Raw genomic sequence first — 20,845 nt, forward strand, 5'->3', positions numbered from 1 at the left:
AAAGTAATAAACAAAAAAATAAAATTTCATTTGGTAATAACAATTATTCTCATTATATTAAATATTGTCTTTAGACTTGTCCAATAACAAATAATTCGTTTCTGCTTTTCATTTAAACTTTCCGAAAATTTATTCCATTATATTGAACATTACTCTCGACCAAACAAATCCTGTTTGAAACATTTTTGTATCAATAAATAATTCGAGAATATAATTGGATTTATAGATTAAAATGGGCCATTCTCTATATATCCCATCTTCATGATGATCCAATATACTTTTCTTTTTTAATTTCTTTTTAGTTATTGTTGTTGGATTACAGTTATTTTAGTTCCATTTATAATTTTATGGTTATTGAAGCGTGCTATTAGTCAGAAGTATTCAAGGAAGGTTCGCTTACCGAACTAGCACTTCCAAACATTTTGGAAATATTCAGAACATATGGAAGCAATTATGGCTTCTAGTTCAAGGACTAGAAACGATAAAAGATTTCCATTGGATAATCTGTTCGTGAATAGTTCTCGATTACCAATGTTCGGTCAATAAGATCGACCTTTAGAAAAGTATGAACAACTTTGTCATCAATTTTGATTTATTATGAGTCTGTGCAATCATATATAAAATCAGTTGACACAATATGCTTGAACTCCCCTTCCACGACAGCTTGTAATGATTATGCTGCTAAGAATCCTGATTGCAAAGAGCTGTTACTCATTAAAAACTAGGGCATTGATCATTACGAAACAATGGAAGTAAACTCGTTACAATTGAGGGGATTACAAGAAAACAAAGAGACTTTTTGGTTTGACCTCTTACATTCACAACCCACTTACTTGCCGAATTTACAAATTTTTAGCTACTGTTGCACCTCCGGGTTATTTACTGATAACGGCCGTTTTTGTCTATACACTGTCAGTGAACAATACGAATTACATGCATTAATAACGGTATCCAAAAATTGTATTGTTAGTTAAATAAATAAATAAAAGTACAAAAAAGTTTTAATGATTTTACGAAAGAAGGTTTAAGGTGAAACATGTAGGTTTTGATACTAAACTTAGTTCTTATCTTCTTTTATCCAATATTACATCGTTTCGTGACATCACAAATATTTATAAACGAAGAAGAAAATTTATTTATAGAATATCGATTGGCTTCGACAAACCTCAATTATGATGTTTCACCGATTCGAACGAGAAATTTTGCAGTTTTATTTACTAAAGAAAGTCATAAAAATATTTCTCAAAATAGGATAAAGAATGAAACAGCATCGTACGAATGGTTTCGAAGCTTTATATCTCAGAACTCTCAGCTTTCCCTTCATACTCCTGAAGCATTCAGTAAAAGTACAGCGACTGCATTTAGTAAACGTGTTTTATCTTTATAAAAATTTGCGAATAATATTTCAAAAATATAGCTTTGGCTCAAAATCGATGTATAACGAGAACAAAGCTAGAGTAACCACACAAGCCACAAAAGACAATTTGTCGGAAAGGATAAAAATAAATTACGTAACATTATGTAATAATATATAAATAATACGTCTGTTGACGTGGTCAGAAGTGTTTAGACATTCTTAACACTAAGTTTACGGGACCCGTCAATTTGACAGATTTCATTCAAACTTCGAAATGAAATATCCCAAAAACCATAGCATTAATTTTAACCATTTTGCATAGTAAATTAATCTATTAAATTAATCTAAATTAATTAACTTATACACACAATTATTTTTTCCTAAGCTTTTCCATTTTTAAAATTTGTATGTAATATACGAATCCCTACGAAACCCGTCAAATTGACGGGCTAGCTGATTTCATAAACAATCCGTTTTTCAAAGGCAGTGTGCAAAAGTTTCAGATTATTATAAGTATTTATGACAGGGTAATTGAATTTAGGCACAGTATTTTCTTATTTTGACCAATCTCCCTTTTCTAGCAATCATGTGTACATCCAGGAGATACAATAAGATATCTGAGGTGATCGTCGGTGAAGGTGCTCCAAGAAATACTCTTGATTTTTAACAATAACGTTTATTAAACTCTTAACGATTAACAACGGTTAATGATTAACAACGATTAACGTTTAACAACGATTAATAACAAGTAACGATTAACACTGAACTTTCAAGAGACAATAACCCGTTTCTCTAATTGTGTTGGCTTCGCTTAACTTTTCGCACTTCGCAGCTCGGGACAGAATGAATCTTTTGGTTCAAAACCAAACAGATTCTTTCCTTTATTGCCCCTCGATAACTCCACTACGCTCACGTTTATTAGAAGTCCGCGACGGTTGCCGCGTATGCATTCCACCGGATATTCGGCGAAAGAACCGTAGGGATATCGATTAGGCCTGTCGGCCTTACGCTTTGAAGGTATAGCGCTTTGTGTCGCGAAGCCGTTGAAAATTTCCGTGGTCGAATGCCGCCACATATCGAACAAAATTGTCAACATGAATGAAGATTGTTTTGAAGATACCTCCGAAGGAGATCAGTATGAATTAGGCCAAAGCGAAGCTGACAGTGAAAGTTCTGTATACATTGAAGGTGAAGAGATAGAAAGATCTTCGAATAATGAAGAGGAAACCTACTTGGAAGCGTGTGGTAACAAGAAAAGGATGCGTATTCTTTCTAGTTCTGACTCCGAGGATGAAAGGACGAACATTCCAAGTACATCGCAAAATGTAATGGATGAAATTGAAATCGCAATTGACGAGACACAGTGGATAAAACTGAGAGCGAGGGATCTAGGGGTAGGACGCCCGTTCGTATGATATTCAAGGATATCGCAGGGCCTACTGGTTATGCTAAGAGAAATATTATATCCGGTTGTGTAACCAGCGCTTTCGAATGGATAATTGACAGACACATAATGGAACACATAAAAGATTGCACTGAAACCGAGGCGCATCGAGTTTTGAAAAAAGACTGGACAATAACAGTTGCTGAGTTACGTAGTTTTCTAGGAATACTATATGTCCAGGGCACATATGAAGCGAGATCATTGAAAGCCTCCGAAAGATTACAAACAGATAAATTTGTGCTGATATGCGAAATATGGAACAGATTTATAAGTAATAGCCAGGCTTGTTACAAGCCATTTGAAAATATCTCAATAGATGAACAATTATTTCCAAGCAAAGCCCGATGCAGGTTTACGCAATATATGCCGAATAAACCTCATAAATTTGCCATTAAGTTTTGATTAGCAGTTGACGTCAAAACAAAATATATTTTGAGTGGTTTCCCTTATATGGGGAAAGATGAAAATCGATGCTCAAGGGAAAAAGGACAAGACGACTTTGTTTTCCTCTCATTTATATAAATTAGAAAACTGCACGCTTACTGTGTATACAAGTAAACCTTCTAAGCACCAAACATACAGGTATACAAGTAGAAGACTATTATAAACGTGTTCCAGAAACCATTGTTTTTTTATAATAAAACAAAGTTTGGTGTGGACGTCGTTGACCAGATGGCACGCAAATATAATGTGAAAGTAGGGAGTTTCCGATGGCCCCTTCAAGTTATTTTCAATATCTTAGATTTGGCAGCGCTAAACGCGTGGATATTATACAAAGAGTGCACCGGATCGAAAATATCCAGAAAGGAGTACATATTTTGTTTAGCCGAGGAATTAGCTGGAGAAAACAAGGAGAACTGTTGAAAATTGTGGATCTTTGAGGCCGAAATAATGTTATAGGAACACTAAATTTATACTGAGGATTAATATTAAAATAATGAAATATTTATTTCATGAACGATTCCTTATATATTCATCGATACACACTTGCACGCGTCTCAGCACTTTCTTCTATACCCGACTGTTAACTGACTCTTAAACGACTCTTAACCGACTGAAGAGTTTACATTCCTTTGTTTTCGAGACGCTTCGGACACACATACTTCCACACACTGATATTCACATACAAGTATCTCTATTACGCCTTTAACCTAGTCCAGCACAGAAAATTATACATATCTCAACAAGAACATTTGCCAAAGATCAGACGCTTCATTTCGGCCACGAAAGTTCATTTTCAACGTCATAAGTACGAAAAAGTTGCCAAGTAGGCTACTGCAAAAAAAATAGAAGCAATAATTGTTGTATATGTCGGAGATGAAAGGAAAACCGGAGCCTTCCCTTTGCAATTTTGGGAAAGTCTTCTAATGCTTTAGCCTAGATTTTATCATAGCCATAATTAAGCAATTGTTGTCATTTGTAATTGTTCGATATTTGTGATAGCGAAAGTGGGTTCGAGATGACAACTGGTCGCCGAACGTAGCCACGGTCACGGGATAAACGTTTTGTCTGACGAAGGTGTGGATCGGTTGTATTGTTCTCCCTAGAAATCACACAGAATTGTACTTTGGAGATGTCGATATAATGGGACACACGTTGTATTAGGAATCAAACTCCAGACAGAAACTGCCTAGCAACGGCGTTTGGATTTTTCTCGATGCTTCCAAAGAATATACAACAAACTTTTGGCAGAAACTGCCTAGCAACGGCGATTGGAACCTTCTCGATGCCTCCAGCGAGCATATAACAAACAAATGCAGTCGTATAGCGAAAAAGATTTTCATCAGATATTCATTCGTGTGATCGCCTTGGAAAGTGATACATCGAGCAATTTAGCGAGTGTCTCAGCAATCGTATTTTTGTGTTTCAAATTATTGTAGTATCGTGAGTGAGAGGCCTGGGAGTTGGCGGGTGAACCGCGTGGAATGTCGCGAGAGCCGAGGCGTTTGTTTTCGATCGTGTAGTTTTGGAAAGAGGAGGCCTACGTGATCTTGGCCACGAGCGGTTGCCAAGCGGCGGGAAAAAAGGAATCAACAAACAGAGTTTGCGAGTGGCGTTGCCGGGAGAGTGTTGATTGCATTTTGTGAAAGTCGAGTCGTTATTTAATTAATTAGTTGTGCTGTTTTCTGTACGTTTGGTGTGAATAGTTCAGGTTGAACAACAATCGTCTTTTTCTGTCCGATTAACATCTGTATCATCCATTTCTTGTAAATATATTATATCACGATATTACATTTTTTAGGGGGCTTGTCCGGGATCGGACAAGACAGAAAATGAAACGGTTTAACAGAGCTATTCGAGCTAGTTGTGAATTTACCGGTACGCGGTGCGATAAAAGACGATATCGTTGACTGTTTAAGTTTGTGTAGTGTGAAAAATGGCAAACGTTGGGGACGAACGATTGTCGGGTGAAGAGGGTTCGACGTTGGAGGAGCTGAGGAGTAAGCTCGCGCGAATGAACCTCCCTATATCTGGTGCGAGGTCAGTGCTGATTGCAAGGCTGAATCGGGCGTGTAGGGCTGGACAATCGTATCCTAAGGGATCGACGGGCGGTGAAGAGCTAACCGGTCAACGAGATTTAGGAAATGTACAGAGAGCTGAGCGTGATTGTAACGAAGATGAAAATTTTGAGAAAATGAATACGAAGGAATTGAAGGAGCGCCTCGCTAGTTTGGGTTTAAAAACGACGGGAAGAAAAGTAGAATTACGCGCACGGCTACAAGCGGTCATGGATGGTAACGACATATCGTCGGAAGAAGAAAGCGACGACGAAAGTGAGGATGAAAATGACAAAAAAAACGCAAGAGGATACAAGAGAGGTACGCGAAGGGTGTATCAGGACCGTGATGAATATTGTCGAAGGGCATGTGTTGGTTCGACACTGAGTTTTAGAGACGTCGAAGATGCATTAGAGTCGTTTAGTGGCGACGAAGGTGAAAATGTCGAACGATGGTTCGAGTCGTTCGAGGAAGTCGCAGATACGTGCATGTGGTCGGATGGGCAGAAGGCAGTCTACGCCAGGAAGCTGCTGAAGAGATCAGCGAACATATTTGCGAGCTTCGAGTGTCATGCCAGGACTTGGCATGAGTTGAAGAGGGGGCTAGTGAAAGAATTTTCGAGGAAAGTCAACAGTAGGCAAGTACATCAGAAACTTGAAGAAACAAAAAAGGAGAGTGATGAAGCATGTTTGGCTTACATGTACCGCATGCTCGAAATAGCCAGCCATGTGGACATAGAGGAGGAAGCAAAGGTGGAATACATAGTGGATGGAATAATAGACGACGAGAACAATAAGGCTATATTGTACGGCGCTACGTCAATCAAAGAGTTGAGGAAGAGGTTAGTGATGTACGAAGAGCAGAAGAGTCGCAGAGTAAAGTCGATTGTGAAGCCGGCTAAAACCCAGAAGAACGGGAAGCTCAGTCAATCTGTAGATGCAATGAAGAAAAGAAAATGCTTCATTTGCGGTAGTGAGGATCATCTAAGTGTTAAGTGTCCGGAGAGGGGAGAAGGTTAGGTGTTTCGAGTGCAACGGATTTGGACATATTGCAGCGAGGTGTACGGCACGACCAAAAGAGACTTGCGTAGTGTCAAGATCCGAAAAGAGGAAGTATATGAAGGAAGTGGCGATAGATGATTGTAGGTTTGTGGCATTAGTGGATACGGGTAGTGATCTCACGTTCATTCGATCAGACGAATATGCGAGGTTAGGGTCACCACCGCTAGGTAAATACAAGCTTAAGTTCGACGGTCTTAGTTCCGCTGGCAATGAGACCTGGGGTGAATTCACCAAGGTAATGATGGTTGATGGGTATAAACTGCCAATCACTTTACACGTTGTTTCAAACAAAATATTGACGAAGCACGGCCTGTTGTTAGGCACTGATTTTCTGGATCAGGTAGAGTTACGGGTTAAACGAGGCGAAGTGACTTTCTTGCGGCTTGACGAACAGACTAACAAAGACGTGCCGGATGTGTTTAGAATTAACGTGGTAGAACAGACTAACGAAACAGACCTAACACACGTACAGGAACCGCATTATCGTGAAGCGATTCGCGATATCATTAGGGGGTATAGGCCGGAGAAAAAGCGGGACGTTGGGATAACGGCAAATATCGTTTTAAAGAGTGACAAACCTGTGGTTCGAAGGCCGCGAAGATTGGCGCCTTCGGAGAAAAAAGGGGTGGACGAGTTGATGGAATTATGGACAAATGAAGGCATAATAAAACCGTCAAACTCAGAATATGCAAGTCCCATAGTTGTAGTTAGAAAGAAAGATGGTTCTATCAGAGTCTGTGTTGATTTTCGCGAGCTTAATGAACTTATTGAGTGTTCACATTTCCCATTGCCTTTAATTGATGATATTTTAGATGCATTGCAAGGTACTCAGTTTTTCACAACGTTGGATTTAAAGAATGGTTTTTTTCACGTGTGTTTAGACAAAGACAGCCGAAAATATGCATCTTTCGTTACGCCATCGGGGCAATATGAATTTTTGAAGTTGCCGTTTGGTTTAAAGATTTCACCCATTGTGTTTCAGAAGTATATTTCGATGATCTTTAAAGAACTAGTAGGTAAAGGTATTGTTATCGTGTATATGGATGACATTATTATTCTTGCAAAGAATTTAGAGGAGGCGTGGGAACGTTTGCAAATGGTCATAGAGTTAGCTGAGCAGTATGGGCTAATTATAAACTGGGGAAAATGTCGTTTTCTGCAGCAGGAAATTGAATATTTAGGGTACATAGTCTCAAAAAATACCATAAGGCCGTCTACACATAAAACTAGGGCAGTAGCAAACTTTCCCAAGCCAACATCTGTTAAAAAGGTTCAGAGTTTTTTGGGACTTACGGGGTACTTTCGAAAATTTATTAGGGGATACGCGAAGATTGCTAAGCCTTTGACGGATTTGTTGAAAAAGGAGGTAAAATTTCAGTTCGGCGATCGAGAAGTAGAGGCCTTTGAAATCTTGAAAACAGCGCTTGTCAACGAACCAGTGTTAAAGTTGTATAGAATGGGCGCGGAGACTGAGTTGCATACAGATGCGTCCGCAGAGGGTTACGGAGCAATTTTAATGCAACTAGATCTGGACGATGGAAAATTCCATCCGGTCTACTTTGCCAGCGGAAAAACAACTCCCGCCGAAGCAAAGTACACCAGTTACGAACTGGAAGTACTAGCAATTGTAAAAGCGTTGAACAAGTTTAGAATATATCTGTTAGGTATGCCGTTTACTATCGTCACGGATTGCCAGGCGTTTGCTATGACAATGAAAAAGAAAGATTTGTGTGTGCGTGTAGCCAGATGGGCCTTTTTACTAGACGAGTTTAAGTATCAGGTGTGTTATAGGCCAGGTAAAAGCATGCAGCATGTGGATGGTCTGAGTAGAAACCCCCTGCCGAGCAATATGTATGTAACGGAAAGTGAAGACGGGCTGATTGCACTGTTGAGAAGTGCACAGAACAAGGACGTTGAAGTCCGTAGGATTTTAGACGCCGCAACGTGCAATCAGGTCGATGGGTATGTAATAAGGAACAATATTTTGTATAAAGAGTGTAAGGATGATGTGTTAATAATAGTACCGAAGGCTATGCAGGTTCAGGTAGTCAGGCAGGCGCACGAGCGTGGGCATTTTGGGGTCACCAAAACAGAAGCTATAATCAAGAAGGACTTTTGGTTTAAGGGGCTACGTGAAAAGGTCGAGCATGTGGTATCTAACTGTCTCGATTGTATCCTAGCCGAACGAAAATTGGGCAAGCAAGAGGAATATCTAAATCCGTTAGACAAAGGTGACACACCGTTAGACACTTACCATATTGACCATGTGGGCCCTATGACAGCTACAAAGAAAAGATACGCACACATCTTTGTAGTAGTGGATGCGTTTACGAAGTTTACGTGGCTTTATCCTACTAGATCTACTGATACCGCGGATGTTATCGATCGACTGAAGAAGCAAGCGGCTGTTTTTGGGAACCCACTGTATTGCGAAGAAGAAAATATAAAGCATTTATTAGTCACGACGGGCGCGCCGAGGGGGAACGGGCAGGTAGAGAGGGTAAACAGGACACTCATACCTTTACTAACTAAACTGACTGCCCCCAAACCCGATGATTGGTATAAACATGTCGACCAAGTACAGAAATACCTGAATTCTACATTAAACAGGAGCACGGGAAAAACTCCTTTCCAGCTACTTGTCGGGGTCGAGATGCAAACTAAAGAAGACCCACAGATCCGAAAATTGGTTGAAGAAGAATGGGTGGTGGAATTCGAAGAGCAACGTCGTGAACTGCGTGAGGACGCGAAAAAGAAAATTGCTGCTACTCAAGAGGAAAATCGGAGGCACTACAACAAAAGAAGAAAAGGTGCGAAACAGTACCTAAGTGGAGAGTTGGTGGCCATAAAGAGAACGCAGTTTGGCCCAGGATTAAAACTGGGAGGAAGATTTTTGGGTCCGTACCGGATAGTGCGAGCAATGCGGAGTGATCGCTACATTGTGGAGAAGGTAGGAAAGCATGAGGGGCCAAAACGGTCATCAACTACTGCTGATTTTATGAAACCTTGGGTCATAAACGCCGAAAGTGACGCATCTGATGACAGCGAGATAGAAGGCAACATCTGAGGGCAGATGTTATTGCAGGATGGCCGAGTGTAGTATCGTGAGTGAGAGGCCTGGGAGTTGGCGGGTGAACCGCGTGGAATGTCGCGAGAGCCGAGGCGTTTGTTTTCGATCGCGTAATTTTGGAAAGAGGAGGCCTACGTGATCTTGGCCACGAGCGGTTGCCAAGCGACGGGAAAAAAGGAATCAACAAACAGAGTTTGCGATTGGCGTTGCCGGGAGAGTGTTGATTGCATTTTGTGAAAGTCGAGTCGTTATTTAATTATTTAGTTGTGCTGTTTTCTGTACGTTTGGTGTGAATAGTTCAGGTTGCACAACAATCGTCTTTTTCTGTCCGATTAACATCTGTATCATCCATTTCTTGTAAATATATTATATCACGATATTACATTATTCTACGCATAGTAAAGAGTTATCCCGTTGACCGTGGATTCGTTTGAACCTAGGAACATTGTTAATAGTGTTAATTAAATTCATTATTCGTAAAACCTATTAATCGTTAATCTCATTTTTTTCGTTAAATTTATTATTCGTAAGACATATTATTCGTTACTCTTATTATTCGTTAAACTTATTATTCTTTAATCTAATTATTAGTTAAACTTATCGTCTGTTAATCTTATCATTCATTAAACTCAATATTTATAATATTTTGTAAAATCTTGTATATTCGCGTAAATATAATCTCTGTCTCGTAAAACGATGGCTAACTCAAACGAAGAATCGTTACGCGCCTTAAATTCTAATGATAACCCGACATATATGTTGCAAAAAGATCGTATGCGGAAAATACACAAACAAAATTCAGTATATTTGTAAAAAATGTGCTCAATAAATATGATTACCCTATACCGTTAATATTATTGTTATCATTTCCATGATAATTTTTAAAAAAAGACTGTTGAAAATGACAACGTGAGCTCGTGCTTGCCATCCATATGCAGATGCGTTAGTTATAAGAAATAGTAACTAGAGAATGATCCTTGTTACAATCGATAGATTTAATCGATAGGCTTAAGATGCCTTTTTGTTTTTATCCCTAGTTTTTGTAAGCGCGTGCAATAAAGGTTTTTTTTGGCTCAGAACGGTGTGATAGATTTATCTATTCAATAAAAAAAATAACTATTGTGATCCTACCTCTGAGTATAGAAATAACAACAGGTTATGGGCCCAGGTGCAATAATTAGTTATTATTTTTATTGAAAATATTATTAATAGTAGTAATATTGAGGAGCGCAGAAGATAACCTAAAAACAAAAAAAGGGGGGTGCGTGATCGATGATTCAGTGTTGAATATCATAAGGACGCTTTATCGAGTATACAATAATTGTTTACGTGATAATACAGTTATCAAAAAGGGGTGGGGGGGAAATGTCGAGCGGGGTGAGTTTGGGTATTGAAAAACTAAACAAAGAAAATTACGACACATGGAAATTGCAAATGGAAGCAATACTCATTAAAGATGACTTGTGGGAATATGCAAATGGTTCAATAATTAAACCTGAAGCAGCAGATGAAACCTCTTTATGGAATAAAAGGGATGGTAAAGCCAGAGCCGATATTATTCTTACCATAAGTTCGAGTGAGTTATGTTATGTGAAGCATTGCAAAGCTTCACATAAAGTATGGAATAAATTAACGGAGGTTTACGAATCCAAAGGACCCACAAGAACAGCTACGCTCCTAAAGCAATTATTACTCACGAAAATGTCCAGTAGCGAAAATATGTCCGATCACTTAAATAATTTGTTCAGTCACGTAGATAAAATAAAAGAAATGGATATTCCAATCGCTGCTGATTTTGTGACGGCTCAGTAATACAAAGCGCTACGCCGTTGTAACGTTGCCCGAAAGCCAGGAATCCGCCGACCTCAGGATATGCATATAACACCTGGTCATGCGATAGCGGTGAGAATAGACAGTAGCCGGACTCCCACTCGTGAGATATGTGAGTCATAGTGAGGAGGTAAAGATCCCAGTCCTTTAGTCAGTAAGTCAGTCTGTATTTTGCTATTGAAATGTAACTTTGCCTTGTGAATAAAGTATACGAACGAGCTATTGTTCATTCTCCTTTTTTTAATATTATATATATATTACCTCGTCATTTATTACGTGACATTTTGGCGACCCTGCCAGGATCCATTCGGTTCAGTGTAAACTCAATAAGCTACAATACAGTATAACGAACGAATACTGTGACGAAATTACTAGACGAGCTATGAACGACAGGATTTTAAGAGACTCCGTATCCGATTTTATTCGAGGCCTGAAAACCGAAATAGGACAATTACTACTCGCCAATCCACCATACAATGTCCTTGAAGCCGAAAAAAAGCCACCGACATCGAGCGATTCTTCAGGGAAGATCGAAATCGACGACCAAAACCAATGGAATTGTGGCGGCACGGGCCACGGAACTTTTCAACGGTTCCGGATGCAAAGCGCGACGCCGCCAAAGCGCAACACCGACGTGCCCAATGTACCATCGATATCTTCACACTCTTTCCGCCGAATTCTCGGAAGAGCATACACGTGCCAGCACTGGCGGCACATCTAATGAATGCACGCTAGTGGGGGATATCGATGGGCTACTGAGGGAAGAATCTGCGCGATCCGAAACAAAAGGGCAGGCAGTCTGTCTTACGCCATTAAATGTGTAACTCCTCGGTACTATTTGCATAGCAACGCGTCGAATGATCCCTCGGATCGTTATTTGTTAGTTGTTACCAGTTGTCTGTTAAGTGTAATTGTTAATTGTTAACTCTGATTGTTGATTAGTTCTAAATAAACTATTGTTCGTTAAAAACACCAAGAGTAGTTCCTTACGCACCTATCACCATACCACCTACAGAACGATTACGACTCCCTGAGCAGCGACGACTAACGACCAATAATCCCCACCCAATCATTAGAAAACCAACTCCAACACCTAATCGAATGCCAAGAAACTTCCGGCAAACTGAACAAATTCCACTTGTCCAAAGAACTCAATTAAAATGCTTCAGATCGGACATGTCTCTAGTCAATGCAGAAATTTTCAAACACCCAGCCAATTTCCGAGACCACCAGCAGTCCACAATCTCGAGACACACAAGCAAGAAACAGAGGAACTAATATACCAGACTTACGAATAAACGCCACAAGACTTTCCACAGTACTTTTACGATCCGACGGACGACGACATAAATTCCTCGTTGACAGCGGAGCAGGAATTAACATACTCAAGCGAAGATGCGTATTACGACCAAGAATAACAAAAGAACGGAAATTCTCGATGGGACACTCTAAATTTACAACTAACGAACATGCCTTGGTAAAACTATTTGGCAAAACTCTAGAATTTTTTGTAGTAGAAGACAACTTTCCAATTATAGAAGACGGCAAACTCGATTTACCAGCGCTATCTAAATTCAGATTTGAACTATCAAATCAACAATTAAAACTTGACAATAATATTCTTTTATTGCAACAGGAAAACGACGTACCTCCAAAACAAGCAGTGTCAAAAACAGTCTACCTGGAAGGAAAACCGACAACGATATGCTTTATCAATGGTGGTGAGTGCCCAGCCAAAATGGCTAATTTTATCGAAAATTCAAATACGTACGATCAAGTCTCCACGTTTAAAGATTTAGTTAGACTTTCGCATATAGAGAAAACCCTCCGTGAACCAATCGAAAAGATATTGCTGTTCTACCTCGGCGTATTCAATCTAGAGGCCGACTTATTACCATGCACTAACCTTGCTAAACACACAATAACGTTAAAAGAAAATAAAATCAGTAACACAAAATCTTACCGACCGCCTGAATGCCACAAAGAAGAAATCAAACAACAAATGGACGAAATGCTACAAAAGAACATCATAGAATATCATCTGATTCTCCTTACAATTCACCAGTCTGGGTAGTATCAAAAAAGGCAGACGCCTCAGGGAAACAGAAATGGCGAATTGTAATGGACTTCAGAAAAATAAACGAACTGACTGACCAGGACGCATATCCATTACCTGACATAGACGACATACTATCCCAACTAGGTAACGCAAAATTCTTCTCAGCCCTCGATTTATCCTCCGGATTCCACCAAATCCCAATGGACATAGACTCTAAAAAGTACACAGCATTCTCCACACCACAAGGACACTATCATTACAATAGGATGCCATTCGGTTTAAAGAATGCACCTGCAACATTTCAACGCATGATGGATACCGCGCTAAGAGGACTCATAAATAAACATTGCTTCGTATATTTAGACGACATTATAATATTCGGACAGTCGATTGAAGAGCACAATAGCAACCTCGCGATAGTATTGCAACGCCTACGCGAACTCGGACTCAAAATACAGCCGGACAAATGCGAATTTCTCAAACTAGAATTAGAATATCTTGGACATATAATAACCGCCGAAGGTGTAAAGCCAAATCCCAAAAAATTAGAAGCCGTTAGCTATTTCAAACAGCCACGTAATCCCACAGACATCAAATCGTTCTTAGGACTAGCACGTTATTACCGCAAGTTCATCAGAAACTTTTCTAAGATCGCGAAACCATTGACCGAACTTACAAAAAAGGAGACACCATTTCATTGGACAGATAAAACCCAGGAAGCATTCCAGACATTAAAAGACAAACTCTGTTCATCACCCGTACTAAAATTCCCAGACTTTGCGAAACCATTCACATTAACGTCTGACGCCAGTAACGAAGGTATAGGTGCACAATCTTATCACAGGGCGGACATCCATGTTGTTATATCTCGCGAACTCTAAACCCACCGGAACGAAATTATTCCACTACAGAAAAAGAACTTTTAGCAATAGTATGGGCCGTGAAACGCCTCCGACAATATCTGTTAGGACGGAAATCCCTCATCCGAACCGATCACCAAGCACTAAAATGGTTACAGAATTGCAAAGACCCCTCATCACGCTTGATGAGATGGCGATTAAAACTAGAAGAATACGAATACGACATAGAATACACGAAAGGAAAAGATAATACTGCAGCCGACGCACTATCTAGAATACATGTTCTGACCAGACGACGCGAAAATTTGAACATAGAACTCGATAAAAAATATCACGATTGGGAAAAATCTACCTACGCGTTACCCAAAATTCTCAAAATGACTCCGAACCGTAAATCTTTCTATCAATTATCCAAAACAGAGCTAGGAAATTACGACAGAATCGAATGGTTAACTAAATTAAACGAAATTATTCATATAAACGAAAAGATAGGTATAGGCGACGACAGTTTCACAGAGACCGAGAAGAACGCGATCAAACAAATTTTACTATTCCTGAACAACACCGTGAAAGAATTAAATTTTGCATGGGAACCAATTCAAACATATAGCGACGAAGAAATAGACGAATTATTGAAAGAAAATCACGATTTAGTAGGACACCCCGGTATACAAAAGACATACGACCGCATTCGTGAACGGCACAGAGTACCAGATTTGATGAAACGCATACAACAATATATAGAATCATGCGACACCTGCCAAACATCTAAAACTACACGTATCAGACCGCGCGAAGAACCTTGTATCACCGACACACCCCTCGAACCAAACGATAAAATTGCTATGGACTTATTAGGCCCACTGAAAAAGACGAAAAAAGGCAATCAGTACATTCTATCCATACATGACGAATTGACAAAATACTTAATACTCGTACCACTAAAAACTCAGCAAACGGAAACAATTTGGAACGCACTCTTGAATCATTACATTTACATCTTTTCCGCTCCAAAAAAGATATTAACTGACCGCGGACAGAATTTTATATCTAGTTTAATGCAACAGTACGAAGACGCGTTCAAAATCAAACATATCAAAACGACATCCTTCCACCCACAAAGTAACGGATCTTTAGAACGGACACACGCAGTAGTAACAGACATGTTAAAATCGATACAGCGAAATTCGGATGAAGAATGGGACGATCAACTTAATTTTGTATGCCTTGCATATAACACAATGACACACGACTCCACTGGTTACACGCCATTCGAACTCACATTCGGACACCAAGCCAATCTTCCCTCCACAATATCCAAGAATCCCCAACGCACATACGCAGACGAAGTCACGTTCCGCAAAAAGGAATGGGACTCTAGACTCCGACACGCTCGCGAAACGTTGATCAAAAGTAAACAGCGATATCAGCGCGATCAAAGTCGTAAAATTATAAAACCTCAATCAGTTTTCAAAGAAGGAGACTCCGTTTTAATACATAACGATCATAAAAGGCATAAACTTGATGTGGAATGGTTAGGACCATACACGATTAATAAAGTATGTACTCCTTACTATCTGATTCAAGACAAAAAGATACACGGTAATCGTTTAAAACCTTACTTTCCAGGTCGACACTCCTCTTTGCCGGAATAGTATCCGCGCAAATAAATATTACGCCATTAGAAGGAAACTCTGTATTCGTAGAAAACATAGGAAAAGGATATTTGTACAGCGATACTGCCAATGTTATAGTAGGATTAGACACTAGCGACATATACGAGTAGATCAGCACAATAGAATCATATAAATTAACAATAGACTCACGTGCAATCAGCAAAGAATACGCTGAAGAGTTAGACGGATTACAAAATCGTATCAATAACCTAAAACAACTCGCAAAACACTTGAAAGCGTTAACACATACCCGAAATACACGAGGTTTACTCAACATCATAGGTTCTGTATCGAAAGGTCTGTTCGGAACTCTCGACGATGACGATCTTACGCTCATAAACGAGAATATGAACAAACTATTCGATGACAATAATAAAATCAAGACCATAATAGCTAATCAAACAGCACTTATTAGAAAAATTGTAAACTCAGAAAAGCTAAACCTTTTAGAGAAATCACATAGCGATATATTAAAACAACAACGGCAGGCAAATATCGATAGATTTATGCTTAAGATAATCATGAAACTCGACACTGCGATGCAAACTTTACACTTCCAATTAGATGAAATACTTAACGTCATGATATTAGGCAAACAAGGAACAATTGGTCCACAAATACTCGACCCCGATGAATTTATAGAAAATTACGCCAAGGCAATAGGTAGCCAGATGTACAACACCGCGATTTCTACCAAAACCGAACATTTTTAATTCATACTCGACATCAGTGATCTTAAAATCTTCACAATAGATGACAAAATATTTTCCAAAATCATAGTGCCTTTAGTCTCTAACACAAAATGGAACATATTACAGGTATATCCTATCCCGAGTACATCAGATATATTTAACCTCACGTCTTTCATTTATAAACGCTGATATCGAGTACTTCAACAAACTTTGTAAGAATCGAGCCGGAACCACTATATGCAAACAAACACTACCAATCCATGACAGAAACTCGAGAATCGATTGTCGCAGCGAAATAATAAACTTCAAACCTCACATTGAACATTGCCAAATAACTGTATTTAAGATTGAAGACATTAGCTTTATACCGCTCAAAACTAGCAACTGTTACATTGCGATACCAGCAAATCCGATAGAAATAGACACAATTTGCCAAACGAAACATACCTTACAAAAACTTGACAAGCCTTCCATCATAAGAGTCAACACTTCCTGCGATATATTGTACAAAGATGAACACATGCGTATTGGCGAAACAAAAAACGAAGTCGAATACGAAATCAAAACAAAAGCCCTAGCGCTCAAAACAAACGATAGTTTCACTCATCTGTTAGATAAACTCGAGCGAGCACCAAAGATAATAGATAATTTACAAGGCTATAAAACCACGATCGATAAAATAGGCGACGAGGTAGAAACTCTTAATTTCGAACATAGAATCAAAAATATACAGTATTGGGGACTAACCACGCTCCAGATATTAGGGTACATAGCATTAGGCATACTAGGTATATATGGATTAAACAAAATAGGGGTATTCAAATGCATCAGGAAATGTATACCGAACAAATTATGTATCAATTTATTTTGCTGTCGAAATGAAACTGTAATCAACAGCCACAATGCGACAGCCCCACCAGTACCACTCACCCTGGGCTCAACACCCAACATCTATATTCCAACCAACACATACCACCTAGTTGAAGAGGAGGAATCAGCTGTAATTTTCAAGCCACGTCAAGTCCTATTCCACAAAAGTCTTCTGAAGAAAACTTGAGGGACCAAGTTCAATCTAAGAAGAGGGAAATGTCACAGGTGTAATTCGAGCAGCCATATGATAAACCAAAATTCCGAGCGCCTTATCACGTGTGACCGTCCGGTCAACATCCGTTCTCAGCCGCCTGGGTGGCATTCGGTCACTCTAGCCGTTCTCCGAAATATATGATAAGTACGAGCAAAGCCTTCTCCCACTCCAACGAATAAAAGAATATAAATGCTCCCTTCAAAATCATCCAGTCAGTCTGAAAAATTCTCAACTAGCCCAAGTATCAAAAGTGTATCATCGCGAACCGAAAATAATACTGTACAAATTGAGTAAAAATAAAAGAACACGATCTCCTGTTCGGAAATTGACAAGTTTCTCGTTTTTATCTTAATTTTACGCTACAGTGCCATCGATATCTTCACGCTCCTTCCGCCGAATTCTCGGAAGAGCATACACGTGCCAGTCGCGGCGGCACATTTAATGAACGCACGTTAGTGGGGATAACGATGGGCAACAAAGGGAAGAATCAGTTCGATCTGGAAGAGGACATTCTACCCCGAGCCGCGAATGGCGAAGAGAAGCGAGACAGCTATTCTTCGAGAGATCGGTCAATCGCCACTATTGTTAATCGTTATTCAACTGCTGTTAATCGTTACTATCGTTAATTGTTATTCTTTGTTATCAAGTGATAGAGTTTAATAAACGCTATTGTTGAATACATCTGAGTATTCCTTCCGCATCTATCACGACATTCCACTTCAAATTGGTGACGACCGACGTGATTTTTAGTGAAAGAGGTGGCCGTGATAGTGCTCGTGAGACGTTAAACACCGCGAATTTAAGACAGTTCGAAATGACTAACACCAACTAACGAAAATTCTGAACGTACGACGATCGGCGGGGTCAACGTAGACTCAATAAATGCACTCCTTCGCGTGCCACCGTTCTGGTCTGACGATGTTGACTTGTGGTTCACGATGCTGAAAGTGCAGTTCGAAGCTGCCCGGATCACGGGCGATCAGTAAAAATATCAGGCCGCTGTTGCACATCTCGACTAGTCGCACGTGAGATTAATCCGAGACGTATTGATCGCCCCACCAGCGACCGGGCGTTACGAGTTCGTCAAAAAGGAGCTCATCAAGAGATTGAAAGAGTCGGACGCTAAGAGACTCCGACACGTAATCGAGAAGGAATAAATGGGTGATAGGAAGCCATCCCAATTCTACCAAGACCTAAGAAACCTAGCCACCAACTCGTTAGCAGACGATGTCATCCTCACCGTCTGGGAAGGTCAACTTCCGTCGCGCGTGCAGAGTATCCTAACCTCCGTACAGAGCAAAGACCCGGAAACCCGCATTTAAATCGCCGATAGCATCTTCGAAGCCTCCCCGGAACCAGGGCAGATCGTCGCGGTCAGCGCAATCCGACTACCTGCAGTAACCCACCCACCTGGCCAGAACAGCGGAATAGGCGACTCTGTGGCAGCCGCCCTCAACGCGTTGGACGAGCAGTTAGCGCGAATAGATGCCCGAGTAAACCAGATTCAAGCGCAAGTAGCCGAGCTAAGAATCGATGAACATCGTCGAACACGATCACAATCGCGCTCGCGCACACAATTCCGTCCCCTTTCGCGCCCCCGCGATCCTCCGCGGCAAGACGGACTATGTTACTACCACGCACAGTACCGAGAACGCGCGAGAAAGTGCACATTCCCTTGCTCTTGGAATTCGGGAAACGGGACCAGCCGCCCGCAAAAGTGGAAAAAGACGACGGTTCGGCATCCCGTCGCATATTCGTAACGAATAAGAACTCGCGAATCTCCTATCTTATCGACACCAGCGCCGATATTTGTGTATACCCGCGCAACAAGTTACACGGACCCGTGAACAGAAGCGAGTACGAGCTGTTCGCGGCCAACGGAACACGAATCACAACATACGGCACCGTCGCGATCAATCTAAACCTGTCCCTACGCAGAGCATTCAAATGGGACTTTACAGAAGCTGACGTCAAAACGTCCATCATCGGCATGGATTTTTTAAGTCACTACGGGTTGCTCGTGGACCCGCGAAATAAAAGACTCATTGACACGACAACCTAAATGTCATCAAGGAGATACACCGCCACGACAGACGAAGTGTCCGTTAAGACCGTCATCGGCGAATCACCATAGCACCAACTCTTGGCAGAATTTCCAGATTTCACCCGCCTACCGATATTCGGAAGAGAGAGAATTCGACACGGTGTGGTACACCACATTGAAACCACACGCGGCCCACCAGTCTACAACAAACCACGCCGTCTCGCACCGGATCGTCTCAAGCAAGTCAAGGCGGATTTTGCAGCAATGATCGAGCAAGGAGTGATGCGGCCATCGAAGAGTCCGTGGTCATCACCCCTGCATGTCGTCCCAAAGAATGACGGAAGTCTACGACCATGCGGCGACTATCGTGCGTTGAACGCTCGCACCATACCCGACAGGTACTCCCCACCACACATCGAAGATTTCGCGCAACATCTGTACGGTAAGCGTGTCTACTCAAAAATCGACCTTGTCCGCGCTTACCACCAAATTCCAATTGCGTCCGAGGACATCGAAAAACCCGCGAGAACAACGCCTTTCGGACTTTTCGAAGCAACAAACATGATGTTTGGACTTCGGAACGTCGCGAAAACATGTCAGCGGTTCGTCGACGAGATCACACGTGGGCTCGATTTCGTCTACGAAATCGATGATTTTCTCATAGCCTCGGACGACGAAAACCAACATCGCGAACATCCGGAGATCTTGTTCAACTGTCTCAATAATTACGGCGTTGTGATAAACCCTATGAAATGCGAATTCGGCGTGCACGAAATCACATTCCTCGGATACTCGGTAAACCCCGACGGAATTAAGCCGCCGCCCGAACGTGTCGAAGCGATTGTAAAATTGTCGAAGCCCGCGAACGCCAAGCAACTACGTAGGTACCTCGGTATGATAAACTTCTACCGACGTTTCATACCGGGGGCCGCAAAAACACTTAAGCCACCCAACGACCTGTTAAAAGGCACGAAAAAGGGCAACGCGCCCATCGAGTGGTCGGAAAACAGCTTTCGCGAATCGCAACGTGCTCTTGTAACGACCACCCAGAAAACAGGTGTAATGACCACCCAAGACGCAGACACTCCGCTGACATCGGATATATCGATAACACCTAGCATTGTGATAACTAAGAGAAAAGACAATAGCCAGACCCCTACCCATAAGATA

The 20,845-nt window shown here is 40.9% G+C and overlaps 2 pseudogenes; both read left to right on the forward strand.

Moving 5' to 3' along the window:
* The first annotated feature begins 1,943 nt into the window (after positions 1 to 1,943).
* On the forward strand, positions 1,944 to 3,203 carry LOC117241151 (annotated as a pseudogene).
* Positions 3,204 to 18,452: 15,249 nt separating this feature from the next.
* On the forward strand, positions 18,453 to 19,693 carry LOC117241152 (annotated as a pseudogene).
* The last annotated feature ends 1,152 nt before the right edge of the window (positions 19,694 to 20,845 follow it).

This window comes from Bombus vosnesenskii, unplaced genomic scaffold (assembly GCF_011952255.1).
Source record: "Bombus vosnesenskii isolate JDL3184/JDL3185 unplaced genomic scaffold, Bvos_JDL3184-5_v1.1 scf7180000015320, whole genome shotgun sequence".
Classification (NCBI taxonomy): Eukaryota; Metazoa; Arthropoda; class Insecta; order Hymenoptera; family Apidae; genus Bombus; species Bombus vosnesenskii.